The sequence below is a fragment of the Balaenoptera borealis genome (genome assembly GCF_965194805.1).
Source record: "Balaenoptera borealis genome assembly, chromosome: 15".
Classification (NCBI taxonomy): Eukaryota; Metazoa; Chordata; class Mammalia; order Artiodactyla; family Balaenopteridae; genus Balaenoptera; species Balaenoptera borealis.
Genome location: NC_138871.1, coordinates 52,263,567 through 52,284,038, shown reverse-complemented (window position 1 = coordinate 52,284,038; position 20,472 = coordinate 52,263,567). Strand labels below are relative to the sequence as shown.

At 44.6% G+C, this 20,472-nt stretch overlaps 1 protein-coding gene and 1 pseudogene across 3 annotated transcripts in view; one reads left to right on the top strand and one right to left on the bottom strand.

Moving 5' to 3' along the window:
• Positions 1-20,472, top strand: part of LOC309612436 (uncharacterized protein) — a 111,090-nt gene that overhangs the window by 60,700 nt on the left and 29,918 nt on the right. The window lies entirely within an intron of this gene.
• Positions 9,725-18,937, bottom strand: LOC309612416 (archaemetzincin-2-like; annotated as a pseudogene). Its single transcript, XR_014249767.1, has 2 exons — positions 17,218-18,937; positions 9,725-16,880 (listed from the first exon to the last, which is right to left on the bottom strand). The product of XR_014249767.1 is annotated as an archaemetzincin-2-like (transcript).

The window sequence follows — 20,472 nt, the reverse complement described above, 5'->3', positions numbered from 1 at the left end:
GATCTCTCTTCCTCTTGTAAGACCACCAGTCGTATCAGATTAGGGCCCCACCCTTATTTAACCTAAATTACCTCCTGAAGACCCTTTCTCCAAGTATAGTCATGTTGGGGGGTCAGGGCTTCAACATATGAATTTTAGAGAGACCATAATTCAGTCCATAGCATAGGGAATCCAGAATAAAATTTTCAGGGGCCATTGGGGGTGACCTGGGTGCCAGGAACCCAGAAAGGCCCCTTCCTGGTCCTCCTCGCACAAGCCCTCATCCCCATTCATTAGCTTAGTATTTATAGGGTATATCCCAGACACTTTCCTTGTTTGCATTCCCCTGCTTGGCTCAGAAAATTGCCTAGAAACAGACACACAGGGACCTGGAAGAAGCAACTTGAGAACTGAGGTGGCCTCATTCTGTTAAAGCTGGACTGGGGGAGGTGGGGCTCTGGGAGGCCACTTTCCGCCAGCCTTAGCCCTGTGTGCATTTGTGCACTTACTGTATCTTTAGGTCAGCTGGGGACTAGGCGACCCAAAGGTCCTAGAAGATACATTCTTAGGAACTCACAGTCACACCATTCGCTACCAGCAGTGCTGCCTGTGTTGGGAGAGGGTAGCAAGTGTTGAAGTAACAGGGCTTTTATTTCTTGGACAAAGAATTAGGTGGCTGAGTCCAGAGAGTGGGAGGGACTTCCAGCTCAATGATGGAACACTAGGATTTGAGAGACAGATTTTTAATTCAAAATGGGGCATGGGCTTCAATATCAAAGATAAACCATAGAACTTGGATCTATGGCCAGGTAAAGAGTTCTTAGACTTAACACTAATAGCATGATCCATAAAGGAAAAATTGATAAATTGGACCTCATTAAAATTAAAAAGTTTTTCTCTGTGAAAAGCCTGTTAAGAAGAAAAACGTGTTAAAAAGACATGTTACAAAGAGAAAATATGTGCAAAGCATGTGCCCCACAAAGGGCTCGTATCTAAAATATATAAAGAACTCTTGAAACTCGATTATAAAAAAAATACACAATCCAAGTAGAAAATGAGCAAAAGACATACAGAGACAGTTCACCAAAGAGAATAGACAGATGGCAAATAAGCACGTGAACAGAAGTTCAACATTATTAGTCCTTAGGGAAATGCAAACCAAGACCACAATGAGACAGCATTGCTCACCTATCTGAATGGCTAAAATAAAAAATAGTTATCACCAAATGCCGGCAAGAATGAGGAGAAAGCAAATTACTGATACATCGCTGGTGGGAATGCAAAATGGTACCAGCACTCTGGGAAAACAGTTTGGCAGTTTCTTATAAAATTAAATATGCAACTACCATACATTGCAGTGTTTGTACTTTATTTCAGAGAAACGAAAACTGACATTCACACTAAAACATGTACAAACTTTTAAAAATTTATTTCTTTAGTTACTTTATTTTATTTTTGGCTGTGTTGGGTCTTTGTTGCTTCGCTCGGGCTTTCTCTAGTTGCGGCGAGCGGGGGCTTCTCTTCGTTGTGGTGTGCAGGCTTTTCATTGTGGTGGCTTCTCTTGTTGCGGAGCATGGCTTCTAGGCGTGTGGGCTCAGTAGTTGTGGCTCACGGGCTCTAGAGCGCAGGCTCAGTAGTTGTGGCGCATGGGCTTAGTTGCTCCATGGCATGTGGGATCTTTCTGGACCAGGGATCGAACCCGTGTTCCCTGCATTGGCAGGCGGATTCTTAACCACTGCACCACCAGGGAAGCCCCTGTACAAACTTTTATGGCAGCTTTATTTGTAGTAGCGAAAAGCTATAAGCAACTCAGATAACCTTTAAAATGTGAATGTTTAAACAAACTGGTATATCCACACCATGGACTAATACTTTGTGATAAAAAGGAACAGACTGTTAATACACACAACAGCTTGGACGAATCTCCAGGGAATGATGCTGGTTGAAAAAAGCCAATCCCCAAGATAACATTCAAAATGACAAAATTATATAGACAGAGAAGAGATTATTGGTTGCCAGGAGACAAGGGTGTGGATGAGTGTGGGTGTGGCTATAGAAGGGCAACAAGTGAGATCCTTGTGGTGATGGATAGAACTATTCTGCCTCTTGACTGTACCAGTATCAGTATCCTGGGTGTGATATTGTATCAGAGCTTGGCAAGGTGTTACCATTGGTGGAAACTGGATAAAGTACACGTGGATATCTCATGGGATCTCTCCATATTACTTATGACTATACATAAAACTATCTCAAGGGCTTCCCTGGTGGCACAGTGGTTAAGAATCCGCCTGCCAATGCAGGGAACACGGGTTCGAGGCCTGGTCTGGGAAGATCCCACATGCTGCGGAGCAACTAACCCGTTGCGCCACAACTACTGAAGCCCGCATGCCTAGAGCGTGTGCTCTGCAACAAGAGAAGCCACCACAATGAGAAGCCCATGCACCACAATGAAGAGTAGCCTCCACTCCCCGCAACTAGAGAAAGCCTGCGCGCAGCAACGAAGACCCAATGCAGCCAAAAATAAATAAAATAAATAAATTTATTAAAAAAAATTTTTTTTAATGATTTTAGAAAAATTATTTTTTTTTAATTACAACCTCTTCTCTGTGTAGGGTCATCAAAACCACCTTGAAACTGTTCTGTGAAGCCACTTCATTGACTCCCTTTGTTATATAAATGTGAAACTTCTAGGCCTCTCTGGCACTCTTGATTGGCTCCTCTCACCTTTTGTATGCAGAGAAATAGGAGATAATTTGCATAAGGAGCCCCAGGGCATTCTGGTAGGGAAGGTGGTAGTACCCTAACTCCTACCGTCTGATGTGACCGTAGACCAAAGTCTACAGACTGCAAGGAACCCCAAGGTCTCCATGAGGGTCAACAGGACCCACGGAGACTGAGGCTGGAAAGCCCTCTGGACCCAGCCGCACCAGTGCAGTGATGCGCTCCAGGAACCATGAAGAGGTTCGTTAGGGAGATTCTGTAATGGAGAGAGCCTGACCCGGGAGGCCAGGTGTGGGACCCTGCAAAGGCCAGCAGAGGTGTGGGCCTGAGTCCGTGGACAAGCTTAGTTCTCTGTTGGTATGGGCAGACCTGTCTTCAACAGCAAACCCCAAGTAGCATTTGTAATAATTTGAGAGAGAGAAGCCTCTAGAGGAAGATAATGGACTTTCCACTGATAAGGGCAAGTGAGAGCTGGGAAGACTAATTCGAAAATCAAAAGGTATTGTATTTGCACCTTATGCTCATAGAACAGATCATATTTGTTTCAAAAGAGACTGAAATTGGACCTATGAGGGACAGTCTCCATTTACCACAGCCCTGAGTTCAGCATTTCTTGACAATTGCGATTAATTTTAAACCATCCCAACACAGAAGCCTCTCTTTCCCTCCCTGACCTTCTTCAGGGTGTTGCCTCTGTCCATTATTCTCTCTCCAACTTGCTCAGAATTCCAGGTGGAGTCAATTCAGGAGCAGTCAAGGTTGCAAGCAGGCACGGAATGATCATTCTGGACCAGAATCTGCCATGCCCACCACCCCAAACCATCTAGTTACCTTAGGTCTGTGAGTTTGGAACAGTTAGGGAAGCTCTCATAGACACCAGACAGCTGTGTTCTAGATGAGTGAGGCATATAAGACATGTTTACTCTTTAGGAGACAGAAGCCTACTCCAAATGGTAAGCGCATGGTGGTTCCCTATAAGGAGAGAGCTGTCAATCTCACAGGCATCATGGGACTAGAAAGCATGCAGCCCGGAAATCCTCATGGGGCCCCGAACAGGGAAGCTAGGAACCATCAGGGAGGGGGAAATTTCCCCCTCTTCCCCTCTTGAGTTCCTGTGGCTGGACTAATAATAAAATCAACACACGACAGATTAACAGGAGAAAAAGAAACACATTTTGATTCATGTGCACGGAGGTCTCGTAGAAATAGGACCTAAGAAGTGGCTGAAGCAGGCAGCTTTTATACTTTTTAGACAAAAAATACAATAACTTTGTAAGGAGTTGACAGGACAAAGAAACGTAGGTTTTGGTGCTTAATTAGTGAAGAATCTAAACAGTTGGGGCTTGGGGTAGTAAATTAAAGTTACAAGGTTTGTTTATCCACGCTGTTGGAAGACAGAGGAAATGAAAAGTGCCCACCGAAATAAGAAGGCATCTTGAGACCGAAAAAACGAGGCAGGCAGCTCCACATCCTCAGTGGATCAATTTATTGTAGGGTAACTTAGAGGGTGGGGCCAGGTGGATGACAGTACAGAAGCATTCGCAGCTGCACTCCGCACTGCCGAGGGGCCATAGGGACAATTTTATAGTTAACTTAGGGTATGGGGGTACAGGCTTGGAAACAGGATGTGCATTCCTAAGTCAAGATTTATGAATGGGTAACTAACCTCATGAGTACCGGCAATACATCAGCAAAGGTCTTCATTATTGTTTGGGGACAAAAAGAGCATAGAGACCACATGGTCCTAATGATTGTTAAACAATATCTATTAACTACAAAGCCCTTGGTACAGATAAGTGATTTACTGTACAGTCCTGAGCAGAGTCAGCAGAAGGGCAGGACAAGCCATCTAGGCCCCAGATAGCGTCAGTTATGCTAACAGACACACAAGGGCTTCTTGGCCCAATATGTCCTTCTACCTTCAGGTGCAGGGAGTGCACCTTTCATATGAGAGAGGTATTTCCTACTTCCAGGGAGAGAGAGAGGAGGGTTAGTGTTCTTTTTTTTTCTTCTTCTTCTTTTTTTGGCTGTGTTGGGTCTTCGTTGCTGTGGGTGGGCTTTCCCTAGTTGTGGCGAGCAGGGGCTACTCCTCGTTGCGGTACACAGGCTTCTCATTGCAGTGGCTTCTCTTTGTTGCAGAGCACAGGCTCTAGGTGCGCGGGCTTCAGTTGTTGTGGCACGTGGACTCAGTAGTTGTGGCTCGTGGGCTCTAGAGTGCAGGCTCAGTAGTTGTGGCTCATGGGCTTAGTTGCTCCGCGGCATGTGGAATCTTCCCGGACCAGGGCTCGAACCCGTGTCCCCTGCATTGGCAGGCAGATTCTTAACCACTGCGCCACCAGGGAAGTCCCTGTTCTTCTTGTATTGGCTGTTTTTTAAACAACTTTAATGCAGAATAATCAATATGCCACTGAGGCATATTTGGGGGTGGCCTGCCCTGGGCCCCAACAGAACCAAAGCTTTCCCTGTCATCTCCCAGGGGGCCACGGGAACTGCAAGAGCCTGCACCATCCCCCTGCTCTCAGCTTCCCCATGGCTTCCCTGCCCCTCAGTGACCTCACATTGTATGCGACTTTGACTTAACCATAGACTGTGAAGGGGAAAATTCCAAGGAAGAGGCATGTGCTGGGTGATCACCTTGAAATCTTCCTTCTGCAGTGGGAGCCCTTTATCCACAGGCAGATTCTCTCTCTAGGGCAGGTAATCTGGATCAGGTCCTGTGCCTGCTCCAGGCTGGCCATCTCTGATGTGTATTTTGAGGGCATTGGGAAACTCACAGTTTTTCCACCTCCCTACTCCAGAAATACTACTATCAGAGCCTCTTTTGTGTTAAGCCCTCTCCAGGCAAGGCCTCGGTGCTGGGGAGGAGCAGGGATAGAGGACAGGGTTCAGGCCCAGCTCCCTAGGTACCTATTCCCTGAAGAACTGTAATAAGAGGCAGTTTGTGATAAGTCACAGAAGAGAATCTCACTCTACAGATGTGTTTGTGTAGGGAGGTGAGTTGACAAATGTCCAGGCTGGGATGAGCGCCATCTGAACTGTAGTCTATGAGCTGTGACCACTGGGCTGGAGGAGGGGGTCAGATAAGTCGAGTTCCTGGAAGAAGTTGAACTAGAGGTCGATGATGGGGCAGACTTGAGTATGCTTAGGAAGAAAGGGGGCCATTGAAGAGGGGAAATAATCCCAAAGGTGTTTAAGACCCAGCTTCAAAACTTCGAGTCTTCCCAGTGTCAAAGCAACTCTCAAAATAAGATTTAAAGAATTAAAAACAAGATTCATTCAAATATAAAATGGACATGTACCAAAGATTTTATTCAACTCTTTAATTAATGAGGGAAGAAGTAAGATGGTAAGGCTGATTAAAAGAACATTCTAAGCTCGGTGCTTTGTGATCACCTAGAGGGGTGGGATAGGGAGGGTGGGAGGGAGGGAGATGCAAGAGGGAGGAGATATGGGAACATATGTATATGTATAACTGATTCACTTTGTTATAAAGCAGAAACTAACACACCATTGTAAAGCAATTATACTCCAATAAAGATGTTACAAAAAAAAAAAGAACATTCTAGGGGTCTGGGTGAGCGAATTAGAGAGAGGGGAGGGAAATAGGTGTAAAAGGGCAAGATGAGGGATCCTTATGGTGATGGGATTGTTCTGCTTCTTGACCATGTCAGCATCAGTATCCTGATTTGTGACAGGGTACTATAGTTTTGCAAGAAGAGGGAAAATTTTTCCTCTATCCCTCTTAGGTTCAATCCTTAGGGGCCTGTGAGTTAAACTAACAAATGACAGATTAGGAAGAAAAAAGACATTTTTATTCATGTATGTATGTGGGAGTTCACAGAAAAATGTGACTCAAAGTGGCAGTTAGAATTTGGGGCTTATGTACCATCTTAATAGGCAAGAGTATGGGGAGAAAGGGTACTGATGGGAAAATAAATGACTTTTAGGAAAGATAAATGGGCCCTCAAGAGAATAGATGGGAGATATGATAGTTCTGTGACAATGTGTGTTTAGGTGACTTCTTATCCCGGTGATATCTGGTGATAGGAACCAATCTTCCCTGATCATAAAACTTACAGAGGAGGGGATTTATGACAATTGAATTCTTTTGAGAGACTCTGCTTTTAGGCAAATAAGGGGAGTTCAGAGGGGGAAAAAAATCTCTTCACAGTGATATAATCTGGATCCCTTCACAGACATCCTCTTGATCCTATTTACAGTTGAATACAGTCAGCCTTCTGTATCTGGGTGTTCCACATCCACAGATTCAACAAACCACAGATCAAAATATTTGGAAAAAAAATTCCAGAAAGTTCCAAAAGGCAAAACTCGAATTTGCCACTCCCTGGCAACTATTTCCATAGCATTTACATTGTACTAGGTATTATAAGTAATCTGGAGATGATTTAAAGAATATGGGAGGATGTGCATAAGTTATATGCAAATACTACACCATTTTATATAAAGAACTTGAGCATCCGAGGATTTTGGTATCCTTGGGGGTCCTGGAACCAGTCTCCCACCAATACAGAGGGACGACTGTATCTACACACAGTATATACACACACACTTGGATTTCCTGTAATTCCAGCCTCAGGACTGCCCGCCTCCTCTCTTTGCCTAGTTATTATACAGCTACCCCTGGCCCCCAAGATGTCCAACACTCCCCTCCCACCTCCATTCACCCAACCCCTGGGTTCTCACCCTATTATCTTCACTCACAGGTAACCCTCCTCATTTGAGGTTTATCTGGAGGTGGGGCTGGGGACCAGTAGTCCTTCTCACCAAAGACACCTTGGGCGCTCAAGAAAGAGAAACTGAAACATTTTCCTCTTCACTTTGTCTCTCAAAAAGAAGGTAACACCAAGCCAGCAAGATATCATGCATTGCTCAACTTCCACAGGGAAGATTATCTACACAAAAATCATTCCCTCATTCTGCCCCCTCCCTCCGCCCCTCCCTCCCCCTTTGTTTTCAGGAAAACCCAATGAGCTCTCTGTCTTGCCCCACAGAACCCTGGCATCCTCTTCCCTTCCTCCCAGACTTGCCCATGCATGGTTGACTCTACCAAATATCCATGTCCACGCCGGCACCTTAGCCTCTGGGGCAGAGCAACAAAGGCCTAATCTTGAAATCGAAGAGAATCTCTTAGGGATATTAATGTGTGCAGTAACCGCTGCCTCTGTTTTCATTAGAGCGCTCTTGCTCAGGAGTGAGGAAGCTGTCCCTGTGGACAGCTTTCCTGGATAAGCACACCGTCTCCATCTTGTTTCTGAGATTAAAACTGCCTTTTTATTGGAAAAAGGGTGATTCCAGGAGAGGCATTCTTCCTCCAGCACCACTGATATCCAAAAGGTCCCAGGTACCCCACATCTGACTCCCTTAGACTTTGGAAGGAGGAGAGGGCTCGAGGGCTGGCCTCCTGCTGGTGCGTCCTGAGCCAGGGGCCTGGGTTTTGCATATGCAGGGGCACAGCATCCCTCCTAGATTTTGCTCAGGGCCTGGTAAACAGTAGGTACTCACTAAAGAATGAATATGTACATTTATCCGACTTGTGCCCAATCCATTTCTGGATCCTCTTCCCCACTCAAGTCTCTCAGCATCTACCTTCTATGTGGTTCCCCCCAAAATAAATGACCACTGTCTTGTGGAGGGTCTATTACTGGTACAGGGAAACAAGACTATGTTCATTATCCTGATTATGAAGATGGCGAAGGAGAGGAAAAGTTTTCCTCAACCGTTTTAGGGTCCCAGGCAGGGTCTAAACTTTTAACTGACAAAGACAGGAGGAAAGCATACAAATTTATTTAATATAAGTTTTATGTCACATGCGAGCCTTCATAAGGAAATGAAGACCTGAAGAAACAGTTCCATCCAAGTATTTTTATGCTGTCCACTCTTCACTCCTTAGACTTTGGAAGGAGGAGAGGGCTCAAGGGAAGGAAGAGTGGACAGTTGGGGGGGAATATGATAGGTCACATGGTATGAACTAAGTATAGGAACTGGGGGAAACTTAGCAAGGCCTGTGTGTTAGGATTCTTCTCAGCAACGCTTTGTCTTTCTTTGGGGTTAAGGATGCTCCTTTACTGCGGTATAGGGAGTGCACCCTCACCTGAGTGTTTATGATCTGTTTCAGGGCAGAAGGGTGCTTACGCTGTTTTCTTCAACTCCTTCAGCTTAAAATATCCAATGTGCCAGGGTGTCATATTTTAGGATAGCATGTCCTGTTCTGTTTTTGTTTTTTCTTGTTTTTTTAAAAAATTTATTTATTTATTTATTTTTGGCTGTGTTGGGTCTTCGTTTCTGTGCGAGGGCTTTCTTTAGTTGCGGCAAGCGGGGGCCACTCTTCATCGCGGTGCGCGGGCCTCTCACTATCGCGGCCTCTCTTGTTGCGGAGCACAGGCTCCAGATGCGCAGGCTCAGTAGTTATGGCTCACGGGCCCAGCTACTCCGCGGCATGTGGGATCTTCCCAGACCAGGGCTCGAACCCACGCCCCCTGCATTGGCAGGCAGATTCTCAACCACTGCGCCACCAGGGAAGCCACTGTTTTTGTTTTTATTCTCTCATTAAACTTTGTTTTGATGGGTCTCAAATTCTGCGACAGATTTTTGGTCAAGTTATTTCCATTAAAAAGTACTGATATTAAAACTAATAACCTAAAACTGCAACACACACACCCCAGAAAAATGGCCCACAAAACATTCTCCTTTCCTTCTGAAGTTTTTAGAAAACATTGTTATCATAACCAGTCTTTTACTATTAAACTTTTTTTTTTATTTTTTAAGACTAGAGAGGTAGGCAGGGGCCAGATTATGGAGATCTTGTAGGCCTTGCCAAGGAGATTAGACTTTATTTTGAGCAGTGGGGAACTATTGTTCTTTTTTTTTTTTTTTTAATTTTTATTTATTTATTTATTTTTGGCTGTGTTGGGTCTTCATTTCTGTGCGAGGGCTTCCTCTAGTTGTGGCAAGCGGGGGCCACTCTTCATCGCGGTGCATGGGCCTCTCACTATCACAGCCTCTCTTGTTGCAGAGCACAGGCTCCAGACGCGCGGGCTCAGTAGTTGTGGCTCACGGGCCTAGTCGCTCCTCGGCATGTGGAATCTTCCCAGACCAGGGCTCGAACCCATGTCCCCTGCATTGGCAGGCAGATTCTCAACCACTGCGCCACCAGGGAAGCCCTACTATTAAACTTTAATGGTAATTGAGACACTTTTGAGACCTCTCTTCCACCACTGGTTAAGCCTGGGACAGCAGGTTTGGGGATGATATTCATTTAGCCTTCTGAGCTTTCTGGACAGGGTTGGTGATAGCTTCAGAGGGGGATACATATGAAACTTATCAATTTGAACACTTTAAACAGATGCAGATTATTGTATGTCAATTTTACCTGAGCAAAGCAGTTAATAAAAAAGGTAGTTTTTTTTTTTTTTTAAAAAGAAGGGTGTTTTGGGGGGACTTCCCTGGCAGTCCAGTCGTTAGGACTCTGTGCTTCCAGGGGAGCTAAGATCCTGCATGCTGCGTGGGCACAGCCAAAAAAAAAGGGGGGGCAGGTTGCGTTCATTAGCCACCCTCAAAGGAGCCAACCACTTTGATTACACCCTTCTAAATATTGTTCCTCAACCCCCATTATAGCTTTCTTACCTTTTGGTATTAAATATTTTTACTTTTATGAATATAGTAGACGGTATACATTTTCTCTTTCCATTTTTATTTGACATAATAAAATTTGCCAACTTTACTGAGAAAGTATAATTTTCTTTTTATTTATTTATTTTTGGCTGCATTAGGTCTTTGTTGCTGCACGCAGGCTCATTGCGGTGCGCGGCTTCTCACTGCAGTGGCTTCTCTTGTTGCGGAGCACAGGCTCTAGGTGCGCGGGCTTCAGTAGTTGTGGCGCTCAGGCTCAGTAGTTGTGGCTCACGGGCTCTAAAGTACAGGCTCAGTAGTTGTGGCTCACAGGCTTAGTTGCTCCGTGGCATGTGGGATCTTCCCGGACCAGGGATCGAACCCGTGTCCCCTGCATTGGCAGGCAGATTCTTAACCACTGAACCACCAGGGAAGTCCCAAAAGTATAATTTTCAAAAAGTTAAAAACATGAGTCTCATGCAAATAAAAAAATGAGCACATGTCAAAATTTAACTCTTTATGAGGCAACCAACAAGGTATTAAAGCTAGTTCCAAGAGAATTGGAGAGAGTGAGGTCTTTACAGTGGCAAAAAAAGAAAGAATATTTACAAAAGTTTGCTAACTTAGATACAAAACTGATTTTTATCCTACATTAGCCCAGCATAACCCTAAAAGGAAAGATAGTAATAATCCCTTTTTCCTATTTCCAAGTTTTGGAACATTTTTCTTAACACAGCTTTGGTCACCTAAAGGTTTTATATATTTTAAAATTCTACTGGCCCACCTCCAAACTTTGGAACTGTTGGCTCCGGGTAATTTTTTTTTAAACATAATTGGTAATTCAGGAAAAATTAAACTGTTTACAAGAGGCATTTTCCACCCATTCAACATGAAAATAACTGTACTGTATCCCACCTTCTCATAACTTTGATAACCTGCTTCTTGGGATAGAGAGATAGTAATGAGGAAATGAGCTCTGCTTTTAACAGCTGAGTGTTTTCAAGAAGCTGCTTTCTAGTCTTCATCTTGAACTCAAATCTCCAGCCCTACGTTATCCTTCTCAGCTCATACTGGTTTGGACCCCAGTTTAAGGGATTTACTGGCAAAATTCTAGAGAAATGGGATCCCAGAGGCTGGGGATGGGATAAGATTTGGGGAGTTAGTGGGGAAAAGGGTCCAGAAAGGAAGGTGGGATTTGGGGCATTGTAATTCTGCAGAGGTCCAGGCTAAAAGTCCAAGACTGCTTAATGGAGATCCTTAAGAGGGCAGGGGAAATTTTTTACTGAACCAGAAGCATGGAGCTTTCAAAGCAACCAATTGGGCTTAGGGAATTTAAAAGTAAAGCATTTCATTTAAGGATCTTGTCCTTCCTAGATAACTGAGGCTAGGGAGTAAAAAGTCATAGCAGCCTTTCCTCTGCCTTCAAGATTTTATGGATCCAAGTGGGTGGAGCTAATGGTGTAGTCTCCTGGATCAATATTTTATCCCTCTCAGATGGCACAGGTGCAGGTACCTGGGGCCTTCTGAAGATAATGCTTCCGTCCATAAGAGTGGCTCACGGTGGGATTTCAGACACTGCATCAGGCCAGTGGTACTGATATTACTGGATAGGACAGCGAATGGCCTACCACTATTTTTACGCTATCCAATATTTCAGCCGCTCACCACGTGTCTACTGAGCACTTGAAATGTGGCTAGTCCAAAATGAGTTGTGCCCTACATGTAAAATACACATCAGATTTTAAAGACTTAGAAAAAAAAACATGTTAAATATCTCATCAATTTTTTTATATTGATCACATGTTGAAATGATATTTTAGATATATTGAGTTTAAAATGTTATTAAGAATAAATTCCCTTGTTTCTTTTTACTTTTTAAAAAGTGTCTACCAGAAAATTTAAAAATATACCTGTGGCTTGTATCACATTTCTACTGGACAGTGCTGACCTACTCTGTCATTTGCCTTCCCACACAATTCCAGAGAGGCGGCAACTCCCTAGGCTGTCATCACTCCCACCTCTCTTGACAGGAGTTGGCTTTTGAATTGCAGCTCCTTTCTTCTGGTGCTCATTCATGGGATAGATGTCTCTTGTCCCCAGGTAGTAGTTACTCTATTCATGCTCCCTTAAATCAGTGAAGCAGGGCCACCGTACAGGACTGTGGAATTAGGAGACTTTCAATTTAGTCAGTGTTGCCACTGATGGGTAGCAGAGTATGCCACCCCGAAATATGCTACTTTGGCATAAAGACTGTTTGAGCTCAAGGCAATTGAGAAGAAGCAGATACAAGAAAAACTCTGCCCTCCCACTATTTGCCTAAAACCGGGACATAAATTTGTAGAGATGTCCTCCTCCCTTCTCTGCTAGGAAGAATGGAAGTTAATCACGGGGGATGACTCTAGACCTTTATCATCCCAGAGATGGCACCAGAGGAATTGACATAATAAATTTTACTAACTAGCCCTTATCTTCTATTAGCTCCCACATATATTTACCTTCCCCAAATTTGCCATGCCTAGAAATTCAAAAAGTCTTTTTTTCTCTGTCTTGTCACTCCTCTGTAAATTTATTATTCTTTGGTTAAGATGCAACATAAGCCCAGTTCTAACCACCCCTTTGAGTCACTCATCACTGAGGTTTCTCTCGAGTGATGTGTTAATAAACTGCTCATTTCCTCTTGTGAATCTATCTTTTGTCAGTCTAATTTACAAGGCCACAGCCAATGAACCTACTACGATGGGTAGAGGAAGAGGAGAATATTTCCTCCCTGACATCACTGACTTCCTGTGGGACCAGGGCAACTCCCTTAACCTCCCCGGACCCTCCCTTCCTCACTTTCTGAATGACACAGCCTGAGTGAGATCAACACAAAAGTCCATTCCAGCTCTATCTGCTTGAGGATGTAGGAAGATAAAGGGGCTTTTATTATATTGTTATTGTTATTTGGTGACCTTGTAGCTTTTGTTTAGGAAAGTAACCACAGCAGGTGCACCAGGCCTGACCCTCTCACCCTGGTCCAGAATTGTGACTTCTAACCTTGCTGCATTTCATCCAGGAGAAGTATTGATAGTTCCTGCCACCATGTCTTTGTCTACATTATTCCTTCTCTATCAGCATTAATTCACCCAGCTTATATTGAGTGCCTAATATGTGCCAGGTACTGGGATACAAAGATGAGGACACTCGGGTCTGCTTGAGCACATCTTTCCATGGGATATGACCCATCCATCCACAGACAACTGTAATCCAAAGTGGATAATTTAGTGAGTGATCTGCGCTTGGGTAATAGGGCAGAGAAACAAAGCATGGGCTCGGGGGTGGGAAGGTTTCCTGGAGGAAGGACAGCCTGCGCTGGGTCTTGTGGGGTAGGTGGGAATCAGCCAGCTGAAGAGATGTGGGAGAAAGAAGGCATTCCAGGCGGTGGCAACAGCTTGAGCAAACACAGAGAAGCAAGGCGCAGCTTGGCGTGGGATGGAATTACAAATCGGCTAGTCGTTGGAGCTTAAAACTCAGTAGTGGGAGAGGAAGCTGGAGAGGTGGGTGGGAGGCTGCACCCCAGAGCAGCACTAAGAATTCCTTAGGGCATCTAGGTCCCTTTCCTGTTCATTTTCCTGGCTTCCTCCCTTCCGTTTTCCTGGTTTAGTAAAGGTGCTAATTCCTCTTTGGAACCTCTTTTGGACTCCAGCTTCTGTCCTCTTGCCAAATCCTACCCATACCCCCCTAATGTCATCAGGGGTGATTCACCTGTAGGTTCTGGAATGCTGGCCGCTTCCAAAATGAGCCAGGAAATGAGTTCTGAGCGGCTGGGAACAGCCCCTGCTTTGAGATTTGGAGCAGGGAACATCCGTGCTGTTTTGGTAGCTCCATTCATTGTTGCTTCCTTTGGACTTGTAAGTTATTCTAGCAAACCCCAGCTGCTCTGCAGTGAAATGTTCCAAATAATTAGTATTTTTGCAGGAATTACCTTTTTAAAATATACGTGCCTTTAAAAGATTGGTTACTGTGCACGTGTTTTTGACTGCCTTTTGTAGCCCATTATCTCCCCTAGTAGGACCCATGTATAATTTTAGGTAAAAGTAGAAAGGAAATTATGATTCGATAATCATAGTCTAGTTTTAGCAATACTCCTCCTTCAGAGAATCTCAACCTCTCTGAAGCACTCCTGGGCGCAAAGAGCTCAGACATTGAACTCTGGCAGGATTTGGGCAGGATCCTCACAGGATCTGGCAGGTGACTGTCTCAGGCCTGAGACATGTTCCACTGCTTGGAAAAGTGGAGCTGTGGACAGATCTGCTGATGTTGAAAGTGTAAGACAGGTGGCGTGCAACTAGCATAATCACTCAGACATTATTAGTCCATGATTATTCCATTTTCTGTAGCAATTCACCTCCCTTCTGCTTCCTCTCACCTGAGATACAGCTGTGCCGGCTGCCAAGGCCTCAATATGTCCAGAAACCACAAAACCATCAATATTCACAGAAACAGGTTGGTGGTCCCCAGCCCCCTTGGTGGTTTCCCATGATGGCAAAGGAAATGACCTGACAATCATTCTCAATGACCATAGATTGACCTTCAGTTTCCTTGTTATATTATCATTATTATTTCCTTTGCTCAAGAGAAGGGAAAAGGGCCTATTACGTACAGTGGGTCCTCAGTATTTGTGGGTTCCACATCCATGGAGTCAACCAACTGGGGACCAAAAATATTCAAGGAAAAAAAATTCCAGAAAGCTCCAAAAAGCAAAACTTGAATTTGCTGTGTGCCAGCAACTATTCACATAACATTTATATTGTATTAGGTATTATAAGTAATCAAGAGATGATTTAAAGTATAAGGGAGGATCTGGGTTAAGTCCTGTAGGGGAGGAAAATAACTTTTTCTCTACCCTCCTAGGTTCTGTAGCTAAAGCCCTGGAAATCAAACTGACAAAAGACAATTTAACAAGAGAAAAACAGAGTTTAGTAATGCATGCAGCGTGAATATACATGGGAGAAACTCAGTGATGAGTAACTCAAAGGGATGGTTAGAACTTGGTTAGAACTTGGAATTCCCTGGTGGTCCAGTGGTTAGGACTCAGCGCTTTCACTGCTAGGGCCTGGGTTCAATCCCTGGTCAGGGAACTAAGATCCTACAGCTACATGGCAGGACCAAAAAGAAAGGAAAAAACAAAAAAGAACTTGGAGCTTATTTGGCATCTTAGCAAAGAATAACAAATCTGTAGAGAAGGGATAAGACAAAAGAAAAGGAGTTTAGGCTTTTCGGGGTGGCAAACTGTGGGAAGGTAAATATATCAGAGGAAACTAACAGAAGATGAGTGTATTTTATTTAGTAAGGTTTGGTTTCGTAGATTCCTCTTGATGCCATGTCTGGCCTGAGTCTAGAGTTGTCTCCGGTGATTGAGTCCAATATTTGTCCTCCTCTTCCTGGCATGGAAGAGGGAGACAACTTTACAAATGAAAATTAATACCCTGCTTTTAACCAGGTAGGGGAGGGCAGATAGCTTTTTTTCTGCATCTGCTGCTTTGTAATTGCCTTCAGCACAAAATGATCCTTATGCCAAAGTGGCATGTTTTGGGTGACGTATTCTGGTCCCCTTCATTGCTGACTCCACCAGTTAAGTGACCTTCATCAGTTTACCCAGCCTCTCAAAGCCTCAGAGAGGCTTATAAAATGTGTTCAATAAGAGTATTTTCTTCTTCACAGAGCTGTGATGAGGATTAAATGGAATATAGCACATAAACTCTTTTTTTAATGTGCAAGTATTTATTTTAAGTAGTCCTAATTGAAGGTTCTTATTTTGGGAGAACAGCAAGGCATTTTATTATTCACTTTTTCCATTCTTTTTTTTTTCTTTTTTTATGAAGTATACAGCAAAGTATTCAGTTATGTGTGTGTGTGTGTGTGTGTGTGTGTGTGTGTGTGTGTATTCTTTTTCAGATTCTTTTCCATTATAACTTATCACAAGAACACTCTTTCCATTCTTTAAAGGCTTCCACTGGTTTTGACAAATTCACATTTTTTTTTTTTGGCTGCACTGCTCGGCTTGGAGGATCTTAGTTCCCCGACCAGGGACTGAACCCTGGGCCCTCAGCTGTGAAAGCGCTGAGTCCTAACCACTGGACCACCAGGGAATTCCCAGCAAATTCCCATTATCCTCATGACTAAGTTTCAGAGTAATTCCAGGTGTGTCAGCAGATTGATCATCAATCCACTTTGTATCTTTCTGTATTATTGAAGCAAATAGCACTCTGCAACTTGCATAAACAGATAGGGCAAAGTTTGAGGAGGCTCTGGCCAGCTTCTTCCAAGTGGTTGGAGCCTTGCATTAGGCAGGTCAAAGTCCAAATATGTGTCCAGTCTCATGGGTTAAAGTCTTATAGGACTGAAGCAACAAAATGCCACTTCAGAAGTGTAATAGTTATCAAAAACCGAAAAGTCACTTAGAAGATATTTTCTGCAGCACTTCTTCACTTTGCCTTCACAGAGTGAGATATAAAATCACTGCCATACCTGGCAAAGCTGAATATCCCCACACCATCTGTCAAAGAGGCCTGTCCAGGGGCTTCCCTGGTGGCGCAGTGGTTAAGAATCCGCCTGCCAAGGCAGGAGACACGAGTTCGAGCCCTGATCTGGGAAGATCCCACATGCTGCGAAGCAGCTAGGCCCGCGAGCCACAACTACTGAGCCCACACACCACAACTACTGAAGCCTGCGTGCCTAGAGCCCATGCTTCACAACAAGAGAAGCCACCGCAATGAGAAACCCACGCACTGCAACGAAGAGTAGCCCCCGCTGGGCACAACTAGAGAAAGCCCGTGCGCAGCAACAAAGACCCAGCACAGCCAAAAATAAAATAAAATAAATACATTTAAAAGAAAAAAAAGCAGCCTGTCCAAAGACAAAATTCCAGGAGTCTCTTGGGTAAAGATCAATCATTGTTACCTCCACAGCACAGAAGGCATCTTCAGGTCCCTTCTCTTTTAAGAACTTCAGGATGTGTCCTGCATGACTTGTAGGTTTTATGTGTTCTTATTGACTCTAAAGGAACACCTCATTGCAGAGATAGGAACTGGTTCTAGGAGCTTTACTGTCAAGCCGTAGAAAAATGCTTTACAGTAGCCCTCGAGACATTTAATATATTCTTCACTGATAATTCTGGTGTTTCCTAGAGATCCAATGCACTGTATATAAATACTGCATTTCTCAGGAGATGGTATCTTTCTGTTAAGGGTCATTGGAAAAACTCTTCAAAGTCTTGGGGAGCCTCAGGATGGGAGATGATCCAATCTGATCGCAAATGCAAAGTAACGGGTCGAAAGAGATCACTGTCTGGCTGGAAGTCTTCTTGCATCAAATGCTGTTACACCAGCATCTAACTTCTACTACTGTGACACAAGAGCTGGGTTCTTTGAGATGAGAGCTGTTTTTAGTGTCTGTTCAGAGTGCTGTACTGTTTGCATCTTTAGGGAGGAAGGCTCCCACTGAAGTTTTTACCTTTCAAGGACAGGCATGTCTGGGCCTGGTTGGAAAACAATTGTGTGGGGTGTCTTCACCTCTCACCCTCGGCATCAACCACAGCCTGTCTCCCATGGCAGCCCCCGAGCCTGTGCACATAAACTCTTAGAACAGAGCCTAACATAGTTTGTTATTCTGAGGGGAAGGATGGTGCAGAAGGTAAGAGCATGGACTTTGGAGACATGTTGCCTGGCCTTGAATCTCAGCTCTGTCACAGTGTGATCTTGGGTATAATACTTAACCTCTCTGGTCCTCAGTTTCTTCACCTATAAAATAGAAAGTATACTTCATAGGGTGTTAAGTTATTTTTAAAAATGAATGTATGTAAAGCACTTCAAACAGGACCAGGAGTACAGGACACTTTGTGTAAGTTTTAGCCACGCGCGTTATCCTGGGCTCAGGGAAGGGAAAGTAAGCCAACAGCAGCGGCAGGTTGACAGATCTTCTCTGGCTGAAATGAGTGGATAGGATGAAGCCCCCTGCTGTGAGTCAGGACCCCTAGATGTATTCCCACCCACTGTGCAGGATGACCTTGAGCCGTCCCTCTATCTCCCTGGTCTCGTTTCCCCTTCTGTAAAGCGTGACGGCTGGATGTGGAGGTCTCAGAGGTGCGGCCCTCGCATTCAACCAGTGGGACAGAAGCAGAGGCATGGACTAAAATGACAAAGCAGACGTCCAGGGTGATCTTTTGGAGCACCTGAGGGTGGGCCAGTGAGCAGGAGTACTGCTGGCCTGGGGGCAGCCACCCATCCACACTGCAGGGGAAGGCTGGGTGCTCAGGTGAGGGACCTCATTTCTGCTTGGATTGGGAGAAATGAGAAGCCCCACCCTCTCCCATCACCTCCCCACCCCAGACTCCTTGCCAGCATGCAGCAGTGTGGCACCGACCACTCCTTCTTGATCTAACACTCTAGTTTACTGCAGAAGTGTAAAATATTCATGCTGAGAAAGGCCTGGGAAGCTTCAGGAAATGCTTCCCCGGGGTTTGTCTGTGCCAGGGGCTGGAATTCAGGGAGAAAATGAACTGCCTCTCTCTCCTGGGGAGCAATGCTGGGAGGAGCAGGGCATGGCTCTTGAGAGGACATGATGCCTCAAGAGGACATGATGCCTCGAGAGGGCTGTGAGCGGTGGTTCCCCAAAGGAGGGGCTTGGGGAAACCCGACTGAGGGTCACAGAGAAGGGCTGTGGCCCCTGGGAGAAGGGTCTTCTGAGCCCACATACCCCGGAGGGTCCAGGAGATGAGAGGGAGGGCTCGGCTGCCTCTGAAGGGATTAACCTGCCAGCTGAACGAGGAGGAGGCGAGGATTAAGGGTCGGGGGTCACCAACTTTCTTTGCTGGTGACCCCCTTGGGGAAAGGTCTTGGGCCAGGCCTTCCTAGGAGCAACCCTGTGGAATGGAATCCAGTTCATGACTTTTACAACATGCCAAGGACAGGGCCAGGTGCTGGATATAAAACTCAAACTAAAATGCAGCCCCTGCCCTTTCCTCTGTTGAAAACACGGACACAGACAGACTATTGAAATACAGATTAGCTCAGTGGTGAAAGACAACAAACCACACCAAACTAAAATGTCCAGCTAGGGAGGAACATCCATATAGAGGAACACCAAGCAACTGTTGGAAAATGAGGCACTACCTCTTTTACTCATCTGCAGAGATGTACAAGGACCATGAAGTGGAAAAAGTATTGGACACAACAGTTTGTAGAGCAGAGTCCCATCATGTAAAGCAAAAAAAATATGCATGTGGTGTGTGTGTGTGTGTGTGTGTGTGTGTGTGTGTGCACGCACATGCACATACTTGCCTATGCATACAATATTTCTTGGAAAAATAAGAAAATTTAAATGTCTATCTCTGGGATGGCATTAGGCTGGTGAGGGAAGAGGAGAAGTATTACTTCTCACTTGTACCCTTTTTCATTGCTTGGATATTTTAATTATATACATATTATCTTAGTCTGTTTGAGCTGCTATAAGAGAACACCCTGGATGGCTTATAAACAACAGAAATTTATTTCCCACCATTCTGGAGGCTGGGAAGTCCAAGATGAAGGCACCAGCAGATTTGGCATCTGGTGAAAGCCTGCTTCCTGGTTCATAAATGACTGTCTTCTCGGTGTGCCTTCACATGGCAGAAGGGGGAAGGCAGCCCCCTGTGATCTCTTTTATTAAGGGCACTAATTCCATTCATGAAGGCTCCACCCTCATGACATAATTACCTCCTAAAGACCCCACCTCCTAATGTCATCACACTGGAGGTTAGGATTTCTACATGGGAATTTTGAGGGGACACATTCAGTCTATAACACATGTATTACTTTAATAATTTAAAAATAGTTTAAAAAGTTAAAGGAATGTAAATACAATCAGAGAAATATACAGAGAGCACATTTTGGGGGTGTAGAAGTGGGATGTAGAGGAAGTACAAAGCTTTAGAAGAATTTTTCTATGAAATTGAAGGGGTTGGATGAGAGCTTAAGGTGAAGAAATTTTGTGGGGTTTTTCTATGATGTTGAAGAGGTCGGTCAGGCAATGAAGTTTTAAGAAGTCAGGGGAAGGGAGATGGAATAGGTAACCAACCCCATCAAGTAAAAGAATTTTTGAAGGCCCCTAAAGCCACAACTGAAT